The 16,567-nt window shown below is 45.3% G+C and overlaps 1 long non-coding RNA gene across 1 annotated transcript; it reads left to right on the forward strand.

Moving 5' to 3' along the window:
* Window positions 1-1,015: 1,015 nt before the first annotated feature.
* Window positions 1,016-5,264, forward strand: LOC120396031. The gene is made up of 3 exons (XR_005592933.1): window positions 1,016-1,054; window positions 1,691-1,754; window positions 5,136-5,264. It is a non-coding gene; the product is annotated as an uncharacterized LOC120396031 (long non-coding RNA).
* The last annotated feature ends 11,303 nt before the right edge of the window (window positions 5,265-16,567 follow it).

A 16,567-nucleotide genomic window follows, 5' to 3' on the forward strand; every position in this document is an offset into this window, starting at 1 on the left:
TGTGCAGTATATATCTGTGTGACCTTCAGGTGGCCCTCACCTGATTCTGTTTCTAGGTGTAGGCTACCATGAAATGCAAACACATTGATTTAGTCCAGCTATTATGGGGATGGTCTTTTATTTACTGAGCAGACCATTATTATTATCCATTTTCATTTCAAGAGTTAACCTAAATGCCAGTGGAGTTTGGCTTTCAACGCTAGCTTTAGGGATCCCACTATGATGAATGGTCACGTGAGACTTTGGAGAATTTTTAGTTCCACATTATCATGCCATCCTCAAGCCCTCCTCCCACGCAGTGCTCATCTCCTTACTTTGATGCAACAGCCGTACTTTGGACAGCCAGAAAGTGCCCTGAGTTATAAGCTGTGAGGATGCTGTCCAACCTTGCACGTTATCACTCAATAACAGAAACCACAGAGATGCTTTATTTATAATAAACAGCATGTCCATTACAACATGTTTTTCTAGAGTTTTTTCCCACCGTGCTGGTAACTAAAAGACACCCTTCTGCAGAATTGTTGGAGTTGCAAATAATTGAGAGGCACTGCACAAGATGTGCTCAACATTTGAACTCTAAGCACCGGATTCAGCAATTGAGCCTCATTCCATTGACTTCAGTGGCAGCTCCATGTGCAGAATGACTATAGGATCAGGCACTAATTGATGAAGCATTGAATGCCACTGGGCCAGAAATCACAACTGGAGCAGATTTTCACAGAGTAAGCTTGGGCCTTTAAGGGGACCAAGTCCCAGCTGTGACCTGTGCCTAGTTTTCCTTCAAAGTCATGGAACTTGAAGGAATGAAAGCAGGTGACTGAGAGCCAGGCCTTCGGGGAGGGAAGAGGCTGTCTGTTCCCTGGGAGAGGAGAGCTGGAAGGAAGAGAAGTGTGCTGGAGGTGGTCCTGTAACTTGCTGAGGGGAGGTTATGCGTAGATGAGTAACCAGGAGTGTTTCCCTTGCAGGATGAGAGCTGGGAAGAGAGTCTGAGCAAGATTTGGTGGAAGACTGCCTCGGAAGGACCAGGGAGAAGGCCTGACCAGAGATGGGCATTGTAGGAAGTGACTCTAAGCAATAGTACACCAGGGCAGACTTGGGTTCCTTGGGTTCAGGCAGAACACTGCCCTATGATTTAGGGTGCCATGGCTTGTAGTAGTGGGAGAGGAAGGGCACCCCTACAATACCACCTCTGGTGGCAGTGTGGAAACCCCTGAACTAAGGGGGGAAGGAAAGTACTGTTAAGTCCAGGGAGGCCTAAGGACTGTGGTCAGCTCCCAGTACAAGCAGGGAAGGAAAACATGGTATCAAGGACTGCAGGGGGTAGTAGCATGTGGAAAGCACAAGATGACTAAGCTGGCCACTAAGGCCTGGTCTACACTACGGGGGGGTCGACTAAGGTGACTTCAGACAGCTACGAATAAGCGTGGCTGAAGTCAAACCTTAGTTTATTTTTCTCCTTCCCCCAGGCGCGCGATTTGAACTCCCGCTCTCCTCCGTCGACCACCACACCGCGCTTATGTGGGTGGGAGTTCCGGTCGAGGGCGCGGAGCGGGAGCGTTACTATCGCTACGAGATTAGATAGGAGATATTCGAACTCCAACTCTCCGAACTCCGAACTCGCCGCTAAAGTATGGACCTACCCTAAGACTGAAGGACTCGTCTCATTTGGATTCTTGTTTTGCTCTGGAAGGTGAGGACTTCTTGCTTTGGCTGGAGGATCAAGGCATCCAAATCACTCTACCAGCCACCTCCAGGTAAGAGGAATTGAACTGTGGTGGTATTGGGTGTTAGAGAAGTAAACCACACCCTCCTGGCTCTATGTTTTCAGTCTCTCCCAAGCAATACACTAACTGACTAATGTTTTCAGAGAGACAAGGTGGGTGAGGTAATATCTTTTATTGGACCAACTTCTGCTGGTGAGAGAGACAAGCTTTTGAGCCACACAGAATTCTTCTTCAGGTCTGGGAAAGGAACTCCCAGCATCATCGCAAACGGCAATGTGGAACACCCAGATCTTGATGCTGGGCCCGGTGGTGGCACGGAGCACAGGGTGGTGGTGATGTCGCCTCTGTCCAGCATGTACAGGTGTTTGCTCTCATTCAGGTCCCACAGCATGGCCTGTCTGTCCTGGGGTGGGGGGGGGCAGGGAGAGAGAGAGAGCATCAGATGGAGGAAGAGTCCCTCACGGCGCCCCCGCCCCCGTCCACCCCATAACCAACCAGCAAGCGGCCTGCAACTTGTACCCAAGAAATGACACACGGACCAAAAGAGGGAGGTTAATGGGTTACAGATTGTTGTAATAAGCCATAAATAAGCTTGAAAGCTTCTCTCTCTCCCCAATAGAAGTTGATCCAATAAACAATATTCCTCACCCACCTTGTCTCTCTGATCTCCTAGGGCTGACAACTACATTGCATACAATGATGTTTTCAGATCAAGTTCAAATTTTGAACCCACAAGCCCTCAATGGGTTCAAAATTAGGCAAAATCTTTTTTTTTTTTTGGCCCCATGAACAGGCTCCAAAGGACTTTCATTCTTCCCATCATGGAACATTTATTATTCCAGCAGGAGTTTCTGGCAATGTCATGGAAATTGCTGATAGATCATTGTGGATTTGTTTAGTCTTCCAACAGATCAGATCAGCATGCTATAATTACATATCTCTGGAGCACAGACTTGGTTTCTTGTGAGTTCACATTTGTTTCCCATATGTAACTTGCAATATTAGCCTCTCGGTTAATCAGTAGCTTGCCTTGTCCAATAGAGTGTAAGCTGAATAAGCTTAAGGCTAGGCTAGGCATAGGGTGGAAAATATAATGGATTTAATAAATTAGTAGTGTGTAATACAGTGTTCAGTTCTGATTGCCCTCTTTAAAAGAGAAAGGAGAAATGAGAAGAGCTTCCGAGACATGTGATGAAAATAGCTAGAGGCTTGGAGAAATATCCTCATGCATTTCTTTATTGGAAACAATTGGGACTGAGTAGCTGAGAAAGCAGAGGATGGCCAATGGACATCCAGAACCAGGGTCTGGGCCATCTGCAAAGATAGCACTGATCTCTGATCCCAGGTGATCCTCCAGGGTTTGGGGTCAGATCTGCAGCCGGCTCCACTGGCAGGACAAGCCTTAAATTTAGACAAGAAGAGTTTTAGGATGAACAGTCTGGGTAATAGAGTTTCTGCTGTATCTTCAAAGCACATTGGTCAGTGCAGGTAATAAGCAGAGAGGTGTAGGCACCCAAACAAACTACACTTGCTCTTGCTTTCTATTGCTATTGACTGGCAATTCCAAGTAAGATGATAAACTTGTGACTTAATTAAAACGTGGAAACCAAACTTGTCCAGCGCCCCAGTTGTCTGAGGTGAGGTTTGATTCAAATGTATCAAAACGATACCATTTTATCTTAGGCCTGGTCTACACTGGGGGGGGGGGTCGAACTAAGGTACGCAACTTCAGCTACGCGAATAGCATAGCTGAAGTTGAACTATCTTAGTTCGAACTACTTACCCGTCCTCACGGCGTGGGATCGACGTCCACGGCTCCCCCGTCGACTCCGCCACCGCCATTCGTGGTGGTGGAGTTCCGGAGTCGACGGGAGCGCGTTCGGAGTTCGATATATCGCGTCTAGATGAGATGCGATATATTGAACTCCGAGAAGTCGATTGCTACCCGCCGATCCGGGCGGGTAGTATGGACGTACCCTTAGTCTGCAAAGTGAATAGTAAAGAAGAAGTCCTATCAAAAGAGGGGAAAGAAGCAGAACACGGCATAAGAAATAGAATTAGCCATCAATGAACCTAAGAAAAGGTCTCACACGATATTATGTTGATAGCTTCATCATTATGCAATCCCTATATAAACCACCAGTAGCAGCCTTTCTTTGTAATCTATGTATGACTTTTCACATATAAAATTACTTTGGGTATGGTCCCTTTTCTTACGGTTGGCATTGTTTCTAACGTCCAATTACTTTGGCTACCATTATGCTTATTAATGATCCATATGTTTTTTTCTTTTGATGCCTTTCCCAGCTCCACACGCCACAAAGCAGGCAAAATTATGCTTCCCACATGTAGCAAAATAATTAAAATTAAACCAATTTTCCCAAGAACTTTTCTGAAATTCTCCAATTTTCAGTCAAAACAGAACATGTGTTTATAATCTCCTGGGATGTAAAAGCCTCACCAACATGCTCTGGAAACTTAGACTCAAACTGTACATTTTCCAGTACAAGGAAGACAACAATTTATACTGGATTCTTTTAAAACTGAACATCATTCATTCCTTTTGATGTATCCGACCAGATGTACTTAAGCTTTGTTTGGTCACACATGCTTTCCAAATCTCTCTCCAGCCCCAAGTAATGCCACAGAGGTGAATGGATTTACTTTGGGTTTCAAATGTTGTAACCGAGATCTGAATCCAGCCCCTATGCATACTAAATTTAATGCCCGTTAGCAAGATATCTATGGACATTTCTACTAGGCAGGCCAACTTGGGTCAAATAATTCTTGTAGATATAGACATAGGCCAATTCCTTAGGGAAAAAAATGGAGGATTAGTGAGTTTCCAGCACTTTGTTTATGCTGAAACAAATGTCACATTGTATGTATGTCTGATGTAGGTGGGCAGTTCCTTTTAGAAAATGGCCCAGACCAAACCCCAAATTTTGGAAGTTCAGATCCAGATTAGACAGCCTAAATCCATCTCTAGGTTCAACTCTGTCTTTTGAGATGTGGGCCAATCAGTTGTTGCCAACACAGATGATTCCTTCACACCCTTTGGTCTGATTCGGGTGTCTGGAGACAGCTAGCTTTCTAATGCACTGGGACTCCAGCAGCATTTCCTTTAGTCACAAATTTACTTTGAGTTTCACCAAACAAGTGAAACAGGTAAATGGCAGCACCACTAACAATGGACCAGATCCTGGCCCCTGATAAGTGTGTTTGTGACACTCTGGTCTGTAATTCTCTTGGTGGAGAATAGAGCTGTTCAGCATGGAGCTGGTGTAAGCAGGTGTATACCACTTCCTCCTGTCTCGAGTGTAAAGGAGCTGTTGGGATTAGGGATGTGTGAACAGAGCACCACCTGACTCCTTTTGATGCCAGGCTGTCTAATCACTCCTTAAATCCCAGGGTGACTGAACCAACCTTAGCTGCCACCAGGACTGCAGGAGATGCTGGGACAACAGGAAACTATATATGCTTTAGTGGCATCATCTTTATATGTTGCACTGAGCGGAGCTCAGCCAGATCTGAAGATTGGCCCACTATCTCTGCTGATTTTGTATACAACCTTTCAACTAGGTAGATGATGTTTATTAACCTGACAGTACAATACTGGTCAGAAGCAAGGGCCATATGTATCTTACCAGTTATGTGCTTGTGGCCAAAGAATATGTGTACAAGAACCTTCTGCACAGTGTAATCACTGGAGTCATAGATAGTTGGAACCTCCTGCTGGAGTTATTTGGTCTGATTTCCTTCTTAGACCTAGGCAGGATTTTTTTTGTCCTTGGTGGAATGGGCTAGAATATGTCTGTTGTTTGGGTGGTATAGCCAAACATTGTATAAATATTGCATGTGTGCAGCCACAATCTTTTATTGTACAGACAGCGCTATTGTCTGGCTTTAATTTATTGTTCCCCTAAGCACTCCCATAACTTCCTTGAAGATTTCTCAGGTTTCCTGTCTGCCTTTGAGGTAATGTCATGGCTGTCTAACTGTAGCATTTGACTGGATATGCAACTAGATTCCCCAAAGGGGCTTTTTTGTTCTGTGTCATTTAACCTTATTCTGAAAGGTAACCTCAACGTACGCTAAATTTCATATGCTAAATATTGATGGAGTATGACACAGAGCTACATACACTAAAATATCAGTAAGGATATTAATATATATTGTTTACTGTGAATCTCATGTTAAATCATTATTATTTGCCTTCTTTTGGCTTTGCTGTTGGCCTTTCACTCTTCAGGGGTATGAGTGTAGTCCAGTGGTAAGAACCGGGAGGGACTGGATTCTATTCTAGTTCTCACTTTTACAAAACGCATAGTAATACCTATTTCCCTGTAATATACTGCTTTGAGAACCTTAAGTGAAAGGTATTCCTAAGTGTAAATAATGACTAATATTACTAGTTATTATTATTATTAATAATAATAATAATAATTATGCTTAGTTATACCAGCTGAAGATCTGGTCCTATAGCTTTTTTTCCATCAACCTATATAATTGGACTTGAATCTTCTTCTATCGTGCCAGGAAAAAGAAGATTCATTGTCCAATTAAAGGGGTAGATGGAAAAAAAGCAGTTGTGTCAGATCTTCGGCTAGTGTAACTAAGAATAATTAATAATTAGAAATATCTTTCACTCATGGTTCTCAAAGCACTATATATATATATAATATTGCAAATGCGATGAACAACGGTGACTAGACACCATTTCCCCTTGGTCTGCATCCTGTTATTTTTGGGAACAATAGCTGCATTTTTGATACAATGCCAGCCCTAAATCTGTGTTTGTCCTCATCCAATATTTTGCTCAAGTGGGAAGACAGTTCTAATTACTAGATAATTTAGTTTATTATATTTTTGTTTAGATCATGTTTGAAATGATAAACAGCAAATGGGGGCCTCATTTCTCTGTGGGGGGTGTCTGAGCAAACTCCCTCAGTCTAATTTCCAGTCAACTCAGACATCCTGGGTTCAGAAGTTCAATTCGTGCTCAAACTTTTTTAGGTTTATGTCCTGCTTGTGAGGGATTTCCTAAAATATGTATAGAGAGAAATCCATTGAAAGATCGGGTGAAACTGGAGGGGAGAGTTTATGGGGGAAAGAAATGAGTTGGGATTGGAGGAGAGAAAAATAGAATGGAAAAAAATGAACTATTTCCACTTCCACTTAGCTTTAGAGGGTGGTTTGAAGGTGGTTCCCCCAACCTAAGGCCTGATTCTGCCAGTCTTACTCTGGACAGGATCCAAAGCCTACTGAAGTCAGGGGTCCTCTTTCCATTCAATTTAGTGAGTTTTGCCTCAGGTCCTTTGAGTAGCACCTGACCCCACAAGGTTCCCCATTCATTTCAATGGGACTGTTTCCAGAGCAAGGTCCTGCTTTTAATGTGAGTGAGGGTGGCAGAACTGTGCTTGCTGGTGTCAGTGAAACTATTCATGTAAGGCCTACTCACCATGAGTCATGATTGGAGAATGAGACCCACATTATAAAGTGCAGTTCTTTAAGCTAGGAACAGAAGGATTCATGAATTCAAATTAATCAAAACCCGCCAAAATAGTTTGAGGTTCACAAAACCTCAAGCACGAGTATATTACATTCCAGAGGTCCCTCATTCCTAAATGATGGGGCAGTGTCTGGCCTCCTCCCCTACACAGTGGGAATCGTAATCCCTGGGCAGAGGTGATGTGTGTGCAGAGGGCAGGGGTGGCTCTAGGGATTTTGCTGCCCCAAGCACGGCAGGCAGGCTGCCTTTGGCGGCTTGCCTGCGGAGGGGTCCGCTGGCACGCCTGTGGGAGGTCCTCTGAAGCTGCAGGACCAGCGGACCCTCTGCAGGCAAGCCATCGAAGGCTGCCTGCCTGCCGCCCTTGCGGCGACTGGCAGAGTGCTCCCCGTGGCTTGCCGCCCCAAGCACGCGCTTGGTGTGCTGGGGCTTGGAGCCGCCCCTGGCAGAGGGGACATGTGGGGTCACGTGCTCCCTCAGATTTGCTGTTTGACTTGTACTGTGCATGCTCACATAGACTGAGCATGCTCATTAACACCGCTGAAGCTGGTTGCGCTCACTCTGCTCCTCCACTATTGGCCGGCGTGGGCCATCTCTGTCCCTCCCGAGCAGTGCAGCTCAACACAGCCCACAATCCAGGGCTAAATCTAAAACATAATCTAGCCTGTAAAGTTTTACATAACATTTGAGCTAAATTTTCCATGTGTTCTCCTTTTCCTCTCCCTGTCAGTTCAAACGCTTTAAAACATCCCTTTGTTTCTATATGCAGTTATCTTTCCCCCAGCTGTTTCCCCTCCATGACCAGACCTCACAACCTCCCTACAGAGGTCTCGTTTTCCACATCTTTCATTGCTTCTGTGTGCAGCTCCTCTGAACTCCCTTACAGTGTAATCTTACCACATGAGCAGCATCGCCAGGTTCTGTTGGGCCGTTTCCTGAGTGAAAGTATTGGTTTCTTGGGTGGTACCACTGGGAACATTCAAAAGCAAGACTGAGGCCACGACCTCTTCAGATATAGAGCAAGTGGCAAAATAACCACCAATCAACACGCATTCAAAGGGACCTATCTGAGTCTTTTTAGGCTGTCTTTGTTCTGTGAGGAAATCTCTAGGAAATGATAAACTGGAAAGTCAGTGTCAATGTATAGTCTTAGCTATGATTACTAGGACATCATTAGTATGTTCAATCAAGCTTGTGTTGGGAGAGGTAAGCAAAAGATGTTTATTAATTCTTTCTAGTTTGGATCTAAATGCAACCCCCTCCCCAATAATGACATAATCACAGAGCCAGATTCCCACTGGGGAGGTTGTAGGGGCGGAATTGGAAGAAAAGAGGAACAAGAGAATCCATGAGAGCATTGCATTGCAATTAAGAACACAGTCAGTGCTTCCTCTAATTATATGGCACTGAGGTACCATGGCGTTAAGCATCTTAGAGCAGGGGTGGGCAAACTATGGCCCAGGGGCCACATCTGGCCCTCCAGACATTTTAATTTGGCCCTTGAGCTCCCACCGTGGAGTGAGGTTGGGGGCTTTCCCTGTTCCACACGGCTCGCAGAAGCAGTGGCATGTCCCTCCTCTGGCTTCTATGTGTAGGGGCAGCCAAAGGGCTCTGCACACTGTCCCTGCCCCAAGCGCCACCCCCGCAGCTCCCATTGGCTGGTAACCATGGCCAATCGGAGCTGCAGAGGCAGTGTCTGTGGACAGGGCAGCGCACAGAGCCGCCTGGCCATTCCACCATGCAGGAGCTGGAGGGTGAACATGCCGCTGCTTCTGGGAGCTGCTTGAGGTAAGCGCAGCCCAGAACCTTCACCCCTGACCCCCTCTTGCACCCCAACACCTTGCCCCAGCCCTGATCCCCCTCCTGCCCTCCAAACCCCTTGGTCCCAGTCCGAAGCACCATCCTGCACCCCCAACGCCTCATCCCCAGCCCCACCCCAGAGCCCATGCCCCTAGCTGAAGCCCTCACCCCCTCCCATACTCCAACCCCCAATTTCGTGAGCATCCATGGCCTGTCATACAATTTCCATACCCAGATTGGCCCTCAGGCCAAAAGGTTTCCCCCCGCTGCCTTAGAGAAACCTTAACTATATGGATGTCTCATGTTAGGGTCTACCGAACAGCTCTAAGAGTTGAATACGGCTGACTCAATAATGCAGCATGTTCTCTAGTTCACAAACACAAGTTCATTACATTTTCATTGTGTTTACTTTCAAGCCTCCTTAAGACCAGGCTGGGTAACCACAAAGATGGAAAATGGATTAGGTCCTGGAAAAGGAAAAACAGACAACATGCCCTGGAATGTGCTCATCAGAGTTCAGCTAAAATTGTAAAAACACCACCCAGAAAAAAGCCCTGGGTGTAATTCAGTATTGACCTAGATTTAACACAGAAGGTGGATTAATGCTAATATTCATAGAGCAGAGGACTGAGAGTCAGAAGTCCTGGGTTCTGTTCTTGAATCTGTCACTGACTTGCTGTGTGACCTTGGGCAAATCAGGTAACCTCTCAGTGAATTAGTTTCCACAGCTTTAAAAAGTATATAATTAAGTGAGGATGGGTCAGATTAAACCCTGGTATAATTCTACTGAAACCAGTGGAGTAACACCAGGGATGAATTAGGACAAACATATGGTCTTGAGTGGTAGACAAAGCATAAACAGCTGCCAGGTTCAGTAAAGAGCATCCTTCCTAGGAGTAAACACAGAATAGTGAAGCTAAATTTTAGAAGATCTTCAATCCCATTCAGAAACAACCTCTGCCAGCACTATCACCTCTCTGAAGGCTCAAACTGTGAAATCTTTTCCATAGTACATAAGAATGGCCATAGTGGGTCAGCCTAGTACGTCCATCCAGCTCAGTATCCTGTCTTCTGGAAGTGGCCAATGCCAGATGTTTTAGAAGGAATGAACAGAACAAGGCAATTGTTGAGTGATCCATCCCTTGTCGTCCGGTCCCAGCTTCTGGCAGTTGGAGGTTTAGGGAAATCCAGAGTGTAGGGTTGTGAATTGGTGTAGAAATAGATATAACCAAAGTTTTTTGTTGCCCAAAAGATTCTCTGCTATAGTCTTCTCCCCATCCAGAATCATGATCAGCCTTTGCCTTCTTTATTCTGCAGCGAAACATAATAAAGAAGTTCATTTACCCTAAAACTCTTTTTTCCTTTCATTTTTCATTGGTTTATTTTCTCCTTCCACCTCCTACTTTCATTCTGATCTTTAATCTTTAAACCATTGCCTTAATTTTTTCCCCTACTTCCCGTTTTCTCTGTCTTCACTTTTCCCCTACCCTTCCTCTGTGCCCCTTGTCCATCTCTGTGTCCCCAAGTCTACAGGTTTCCTCTCTGATAAACATTTATCTATTCCGGTCTCAGACCTTGTATTCTGCACTCTCTCAAAGCCCTGTTAGATATGGGGTTCTCCAAATCCTTCACAGTGTGGACCACATTTTAGTAGAGGGATTCTCTCATGGACACATCACTGCCCATTTGCGATTGTGCAGACCACCTCCTCTCCTACTCACAATCATGGCACTAGTGTGGCAACCATGAGCCAGCACCATGCGACTAACTTGTTTTCCAGTGAGTGCTCCACAGACTACCAATAGCACATTGACTGCAGTGTGGGTCCATCTCCCTGTAAATACAGGATTGTTCCCTGCACATTTTCAAGCGTTTTCTCCTCTCTAGTTCTAAATGTCCTAAATAATGTCTTCCTTTGGGAGAATGTTCCACAGCCTAATAGAGCCCACTTTACTGATATTCAGCTTATTTTTCTCCTGTTTTAGTTTCATCCCCTAGTTACCATATACTTCCCTGTATCACTATAAACAATCTCCCGCCTTCCTTGTTTACGTCCTTCACATATTTGTGGTTGTTATCATGTCACTTAGCCAGGTTGTCCAAGTTTAGCTCTGTTAATCTTTCCTTATAAATCAATCCTGCCAGCCTCCCCGTATGTGTGTTTTTTCTCTTCCCTGAATGTACTCCAATTAGTCAATGTCCTTCTGGTAATACCGTGCATAGAACTGAATGCAGAATCCTGGGTGTAGTCACCCCAGAATGCCTTTTCCTCTCCTCCATTCTCATCCCTTCCTTCCTTCCTTTCTTCTGTTCTTCTTAGCATCCCTTCCTCTATTATGGTATCTTGAAATGTAGGGCTGGAAGGGAGTTTGAGAGGTTGTCTTGGCCAGCCCCTTGTGCTGACACAGGACTAAGTATACTGAGACCATCCCAGAAAGGTTTGTCTAACCTGTCCTTAAAAACCTCCAATGAGGGGAGTCCAGTCTCCCTTGGGAGCCCATTCCAATGCTTAACTATCTTTACAGTTAGAAAGATTGTCCTACTACCTAACCTAAATCTCCCTTCCTGCAGATTAAGCCCATTACTTTTTGTCCTGCCTTTCAGTGAATATGGAGAACTATTGTTCAGTGTCCTCTTTATAGCAGCCCTTTAACATGTTTCAGGATTGCTACCATGTCTCTCCTCAGTTGGCTTTTCTCAAGACTTAACATGCCCAGTTTTTTAAATACTTTCTTCACAGGTCAGATTTTTTTTTAAACCTTATGTCATTTTTGTTGCTCTCCTGTGGACTCTGTCTGCACCTTTCTTAAAGTGTGGGGCCCAGAACTGGACACAGTTCTCCAGCTGAGGCCTCACCAGAGCCAAGGACAGCAGGACAATTACCTCCCATGTCTTACACATGACACGCCTGATAATAAACCCCAGAATATTAGTTGTTGTTTTTTCCAGAGTCTCCTTCCCATGGGTCCAGATGATGAAGATGTCATCAATGTAGCATAGGTAGAGAAGGGGTGTGAGTGGACGGGAGCTGAGGAAGCGTTGTTCCAGGTCGGCCATAAAAATATTGGCATATTGTGGGGCCATGCGGGTGCCCATAGCGGTGCCACTGATCTGGAGATATATATTGTCATCAAATTTGAAATAGTTGTGTGTGAGGATAAACAGAGCCAGACGTGTACCCAGAAGCCTCCTACTGCAAGACAAACCCAAGAAAGAAACCAACAGGACTCCACTGGCCATCACATACAGTCCCCAGCTAAAGCCCCTCCAACGCATCATCAGGGATCTACAACCCATCCTGGACAATGATCCCACACTTTCACAGGCCTTGGGTGGCAGGCCAGTCCTCGCCCACAGACAACCTGCCAACCTGAAGCATATTCTCACCAGTAACTGCACACCGCACCATAGTAACTCTAGCTCAGGAACCAATCCATGCAACAAACCTCGATGCCAACTCTGCCCACATATCTACACCAGCAACACCATCACAGGACCTAACCAGATCAGCCACACCATCACCGGTTCATTCACCTGCACATCCACCAATGTAATATATGCCATCATATGCCAGCAATGCCCTTCTGCTATGTACATCGGCCAAACTGGACAGTCTCTAAGGAAAAGGATAAATGGACACAAATCAGATATTAGGAATGGCAATATACAAAAACCTGTAGGAGAACACTTCAACCTCCCTGGCCACACAATAGCAGATCTTAAGGTGGCCATCCTCCAGCAAAAAACTTTAGGACCAGACTTCTAAGAGAAACTGCTGAGCTTCAGTTCATTTGCAAATTTGACACCATCAGTTTAGGATTAAACAAAGACTGTGAATGGCTAGCCAACTACAGAACCAGTTTCTCCTCCCTTGGTTTTCACACCTCAACTGCTAGAACAGGGCCTCATCCTCCCTGATTGATCTAACCTCGTTATCTCTAGCTTGCTTCTTGCTTATATTTACCTCCCCCTGGAAATTTCCACTCTTGCATCCGAAGAAGTGGGCATTCACCCACGAAAGCTCATGCTGCAAAACGTCTGTTAGTCTATAAGGTGCCACAGGATTCTTTGCTGCTTTTACAGAACCAGACTAACACGGCTACCTCTCTGATATTTTATAAGCATACTCTCCATGCCATTATCCAAGTCGTGAATGAAAATATTGAATTAGTACTAGGTCCAGGACAGACCACTGCAGGACCTCACTAGATATGTCCCCCCAGTCTGACAGGAAACAATTGATAACTGTTTTTCCAGTACAGTCTTTCAACCAGTTGTGGACCCATCTTATAGTAGTTCCATCTAGGCCACATTTCCCTAGTTTGCTTATAAGAATGGCATGTAAGATTCTACCAGAAGACTTACTAAAATCAACATACATCACATCTTCAGCTTCCCCACTATCCATTAGTCTAGTAATCTTGTCAAAGAAGGGAAATTAGTTTGGTTCGGCATGATTTGTTCTTGCCGAATCCAGGTTGGCTATTCCATATCACTGTGTTATCCTCTAGGAGCCTACAAACTGATTGTTTTATAATTTGTTACCGTGTCTTTCTAGATATCAAAGTTAGGTTGATGGCCTATAATTCCCTGGATCCTCTTTGTTCGCGTTTGTAAAGATAGGGACTATGTTTGCCCTTCCCCAGTGCCCTGGGATCTCTCCTGTCCTCCACGACTTCTCTAAGATAATTGCTAATGCTTCCAAGAGTTCTTCAGCTAGTTCTTTAAGTACCCTGCTGACGTGAATACATCTCACTTATCTAAATATTCTTTACCCTGTTCTTTCCCTATTTTGGCTTGTGTTCCTTCCCCCTTGTGGTTTTGTGGAGTATCTGGTCACCATTAAGCTTGTTAGTGAAGACTGAAGCAAAATAGGTGTTGAACACCTCAGCCTTCTTGATGTCATCTGCTATTAGCTCTTCTTCCCCATTAAGCAGAAGAACTACACTTTCCTTCGTCTTTCTCTTTCTCTATAGCACGGCCAGAGGTCAGCAGGGGAGTGATAGATGGGAGATATGTAAGCCCCAGGATGATGAGAGCCTTATTCCCTGTAGAGAGAAGAGAGACTGCTATAGACTAATTAGAGCACCTGAAACCAATTAAGCCAATTAGAGCACCTGAAGCCAGTCACCTGATAAAACCCCCCGCTTCAATCAGACAGTTGGAGGAGCTGAAGCAGAGTAGTTTGGTGTTGGAGAGGAGAGCAGTTTGGAGATGTGCGGTGGTGGGCCAGAAGACCAAGACCCTAGGTAAAGGAAAACCCGGCTTGTGCAGAGCAGAGGGACTCTACAGACACAAGGGGTTGGGAGAAATTTGGCCCAAGTGGAGAGAGGGCAGGAAGCCCCACAAGCTGAAGGGCTGGAGAGGGAAGAAGCCCAGGGGAAGGAATCACTAGTTCAAGTGGTTTACTGCTATCCCTAGGGTCCCTGGGCTGGGACCCGGAGTAGAGGGTGGGCCCAGGTCCCTCCCTCTCCACTCCCCTTTTCTGGGACACTAGTTGATACCCCAGTTCAGGGGTGAGAAACGGTGCCCTGAACCCCCACAAGAGGAGAAAGCGTGGGACCCATCATAATAGTGCTGGCAATTTGCCACACTCCTAATGTATTTATAGAACCTCGTTTTATTGCCGTTCGTGTCCCTTGCTAGGTATAACTAATTTTGTGCCGTCACCTTTCTGATTTTGTCCCTACAGACTTGTGCTATTCCTTTGTACTCCTCCTTAGCAATGTGTCCATGTTTCCACTTTCAGTGGGATTCCTTTTTCATTTCCAGGTCATTAAAGAGCTCCTGGTGGAGCCTTACTGGCCTCTAACTACGCTTCTTATCTTTTCTTCTCACAGGCCTGGTTTTGCTGTTGTGCCTTTAATATTCTTTCTTTGAGACACTGCCAGCTCTCCTGAATTTCTTGGCTCCCCCCTCCCACTCCACTACAGCAGAAGGGCTGAAACTTGATAGACCAGAGGTTCTCAAACTTCATTGCACCACGACCCCCTTCTGACAACAAAAATTACTACATGACCCCAGGAGAGGGGACTGAAGCCTGAGCCCACCCAAGCCGGGGCGGGAGAGGGGAGAGTAAAGCTGGAGCCTGAGCCCCACCAACCCGGGCTGAAGTCCTTGGGCTTGGGCCCTGGGCCCAAGCAAGTTTAACACCAGCCCTGGCAACCCCATTAAAAAGGGGTCAGGATCCACTTTGGGGTTCCGACCCACAGTTTGAGAACCGCTGTGATAGACCTTCCCTTCCCTTGCCCTTGGCATGAGGGACTGCCTGGCAAGTATCTCTGGCTCTCTAGACCTGTAGACACCTCCAGCCCTACACTGTTGTAGGGGAAGTACATTATTTCTCTTCCTATGCCCACTGCCAGCTCTGAGTTCCCTGTTTGCTCCCCTGACCCCTCTAGCTGCAAATATTTCCTCCTGGTGCTTGGAGAGCTCTGACTGGCACATCCCCAAGCACAGCCTGGTAAGAGCAGCGAAGGAGGAGCTGCCAGAACGCCGCGGAAGAGGGGAATCTGAGGTGCTATGAAACTGTTAGAGCTGTTTTAAAGATGGGGGGAGGAATTGCAAACACTGTGCAATGGTTTTTTTTCTTTTTCCATCCTGAAATTTGAAAAGTTTCAACCTGCTTTTTAGTTGGTCAAAAATATAGGGAGACACCCCTCTCCCCCGACCCCCATGGTCAACAGTAGGGGGAGGGGAAATCGTTAACATTTCAACTAAATCCTTCCCATATATTTATCAAATTTCATTCAACTCTAGAAACGGTGACACTTTTCTTTGTTTACTGGGCTTTTCAATGTCTCAAAATTAGGCCTGTGTGCGGAGATGGAAGCCATTTTATTTTCAGCATTACTGCCGAATGAACAGAGGAGGTGCACACACTGCTCTCTCTTAAATTTACTCTTGTTTGTTTCTTGTGGCATTTTTCCCCTCTTTGTCTAAATTGAGTGATTCTGACTGTAAGTAGATGGTTGTTCTTTGAGTATGGGGAAATATTTAACAAGCTCCATCTTGAAGATAGATATGTTACTTCCCCTCCCTTCCCTTTATCGTAACCCTCTTTACTTTGTGCATTACGATGCATCTTGTGTGTTGATATATTTGTTGGCTTTTGAAAAAAAGAATAAAAATGATATATAAAAACCACGCTCCAACAGAGAGTGCAATACATGGACATCACTATAGAAGTACACTGGTATCTTTGCCGTTCATCAGCATCCCATGTGCAGTTGCTAAATTAGAGGAATATCAGCTTTTGTAAAGACAGGTATAACTGCGAAGGATCTAGAAATCTGGTCTCTTTCAATTTTGGGGGGCTTAATCTGAGATTAAGGCCCCCAAAAGAGGCCTGCTTTTAGGAGAATGAGCATTCAGCACTTTCTTAAAATCAGGCCTCTCTAACGTGTCTCAAGTTGGGTAGCCCAAACTGAGGCACTCCAGATCACTAGTTACTTTTGAAAACCTTAACCAAATTTGTTTTCTGCAAGTAGGAATAGTAAAAAAAAACGGGGAAGATACAGGCTTTGTCATGGTA

The sequence above is a fragment of the Mauremys reevesii genome, linkage group 1, assembly GCF_016161935.1.
Source record: "Mauremys reevesii isolate NIE-2019 linkage group 1, ASM1616193v1, whole genome shotgun sequence".
NCBI lineage: Eukaryota > Metazoa > Chordata > Testudines > Geoemydidae > Mauremys > Mauremys reevesii.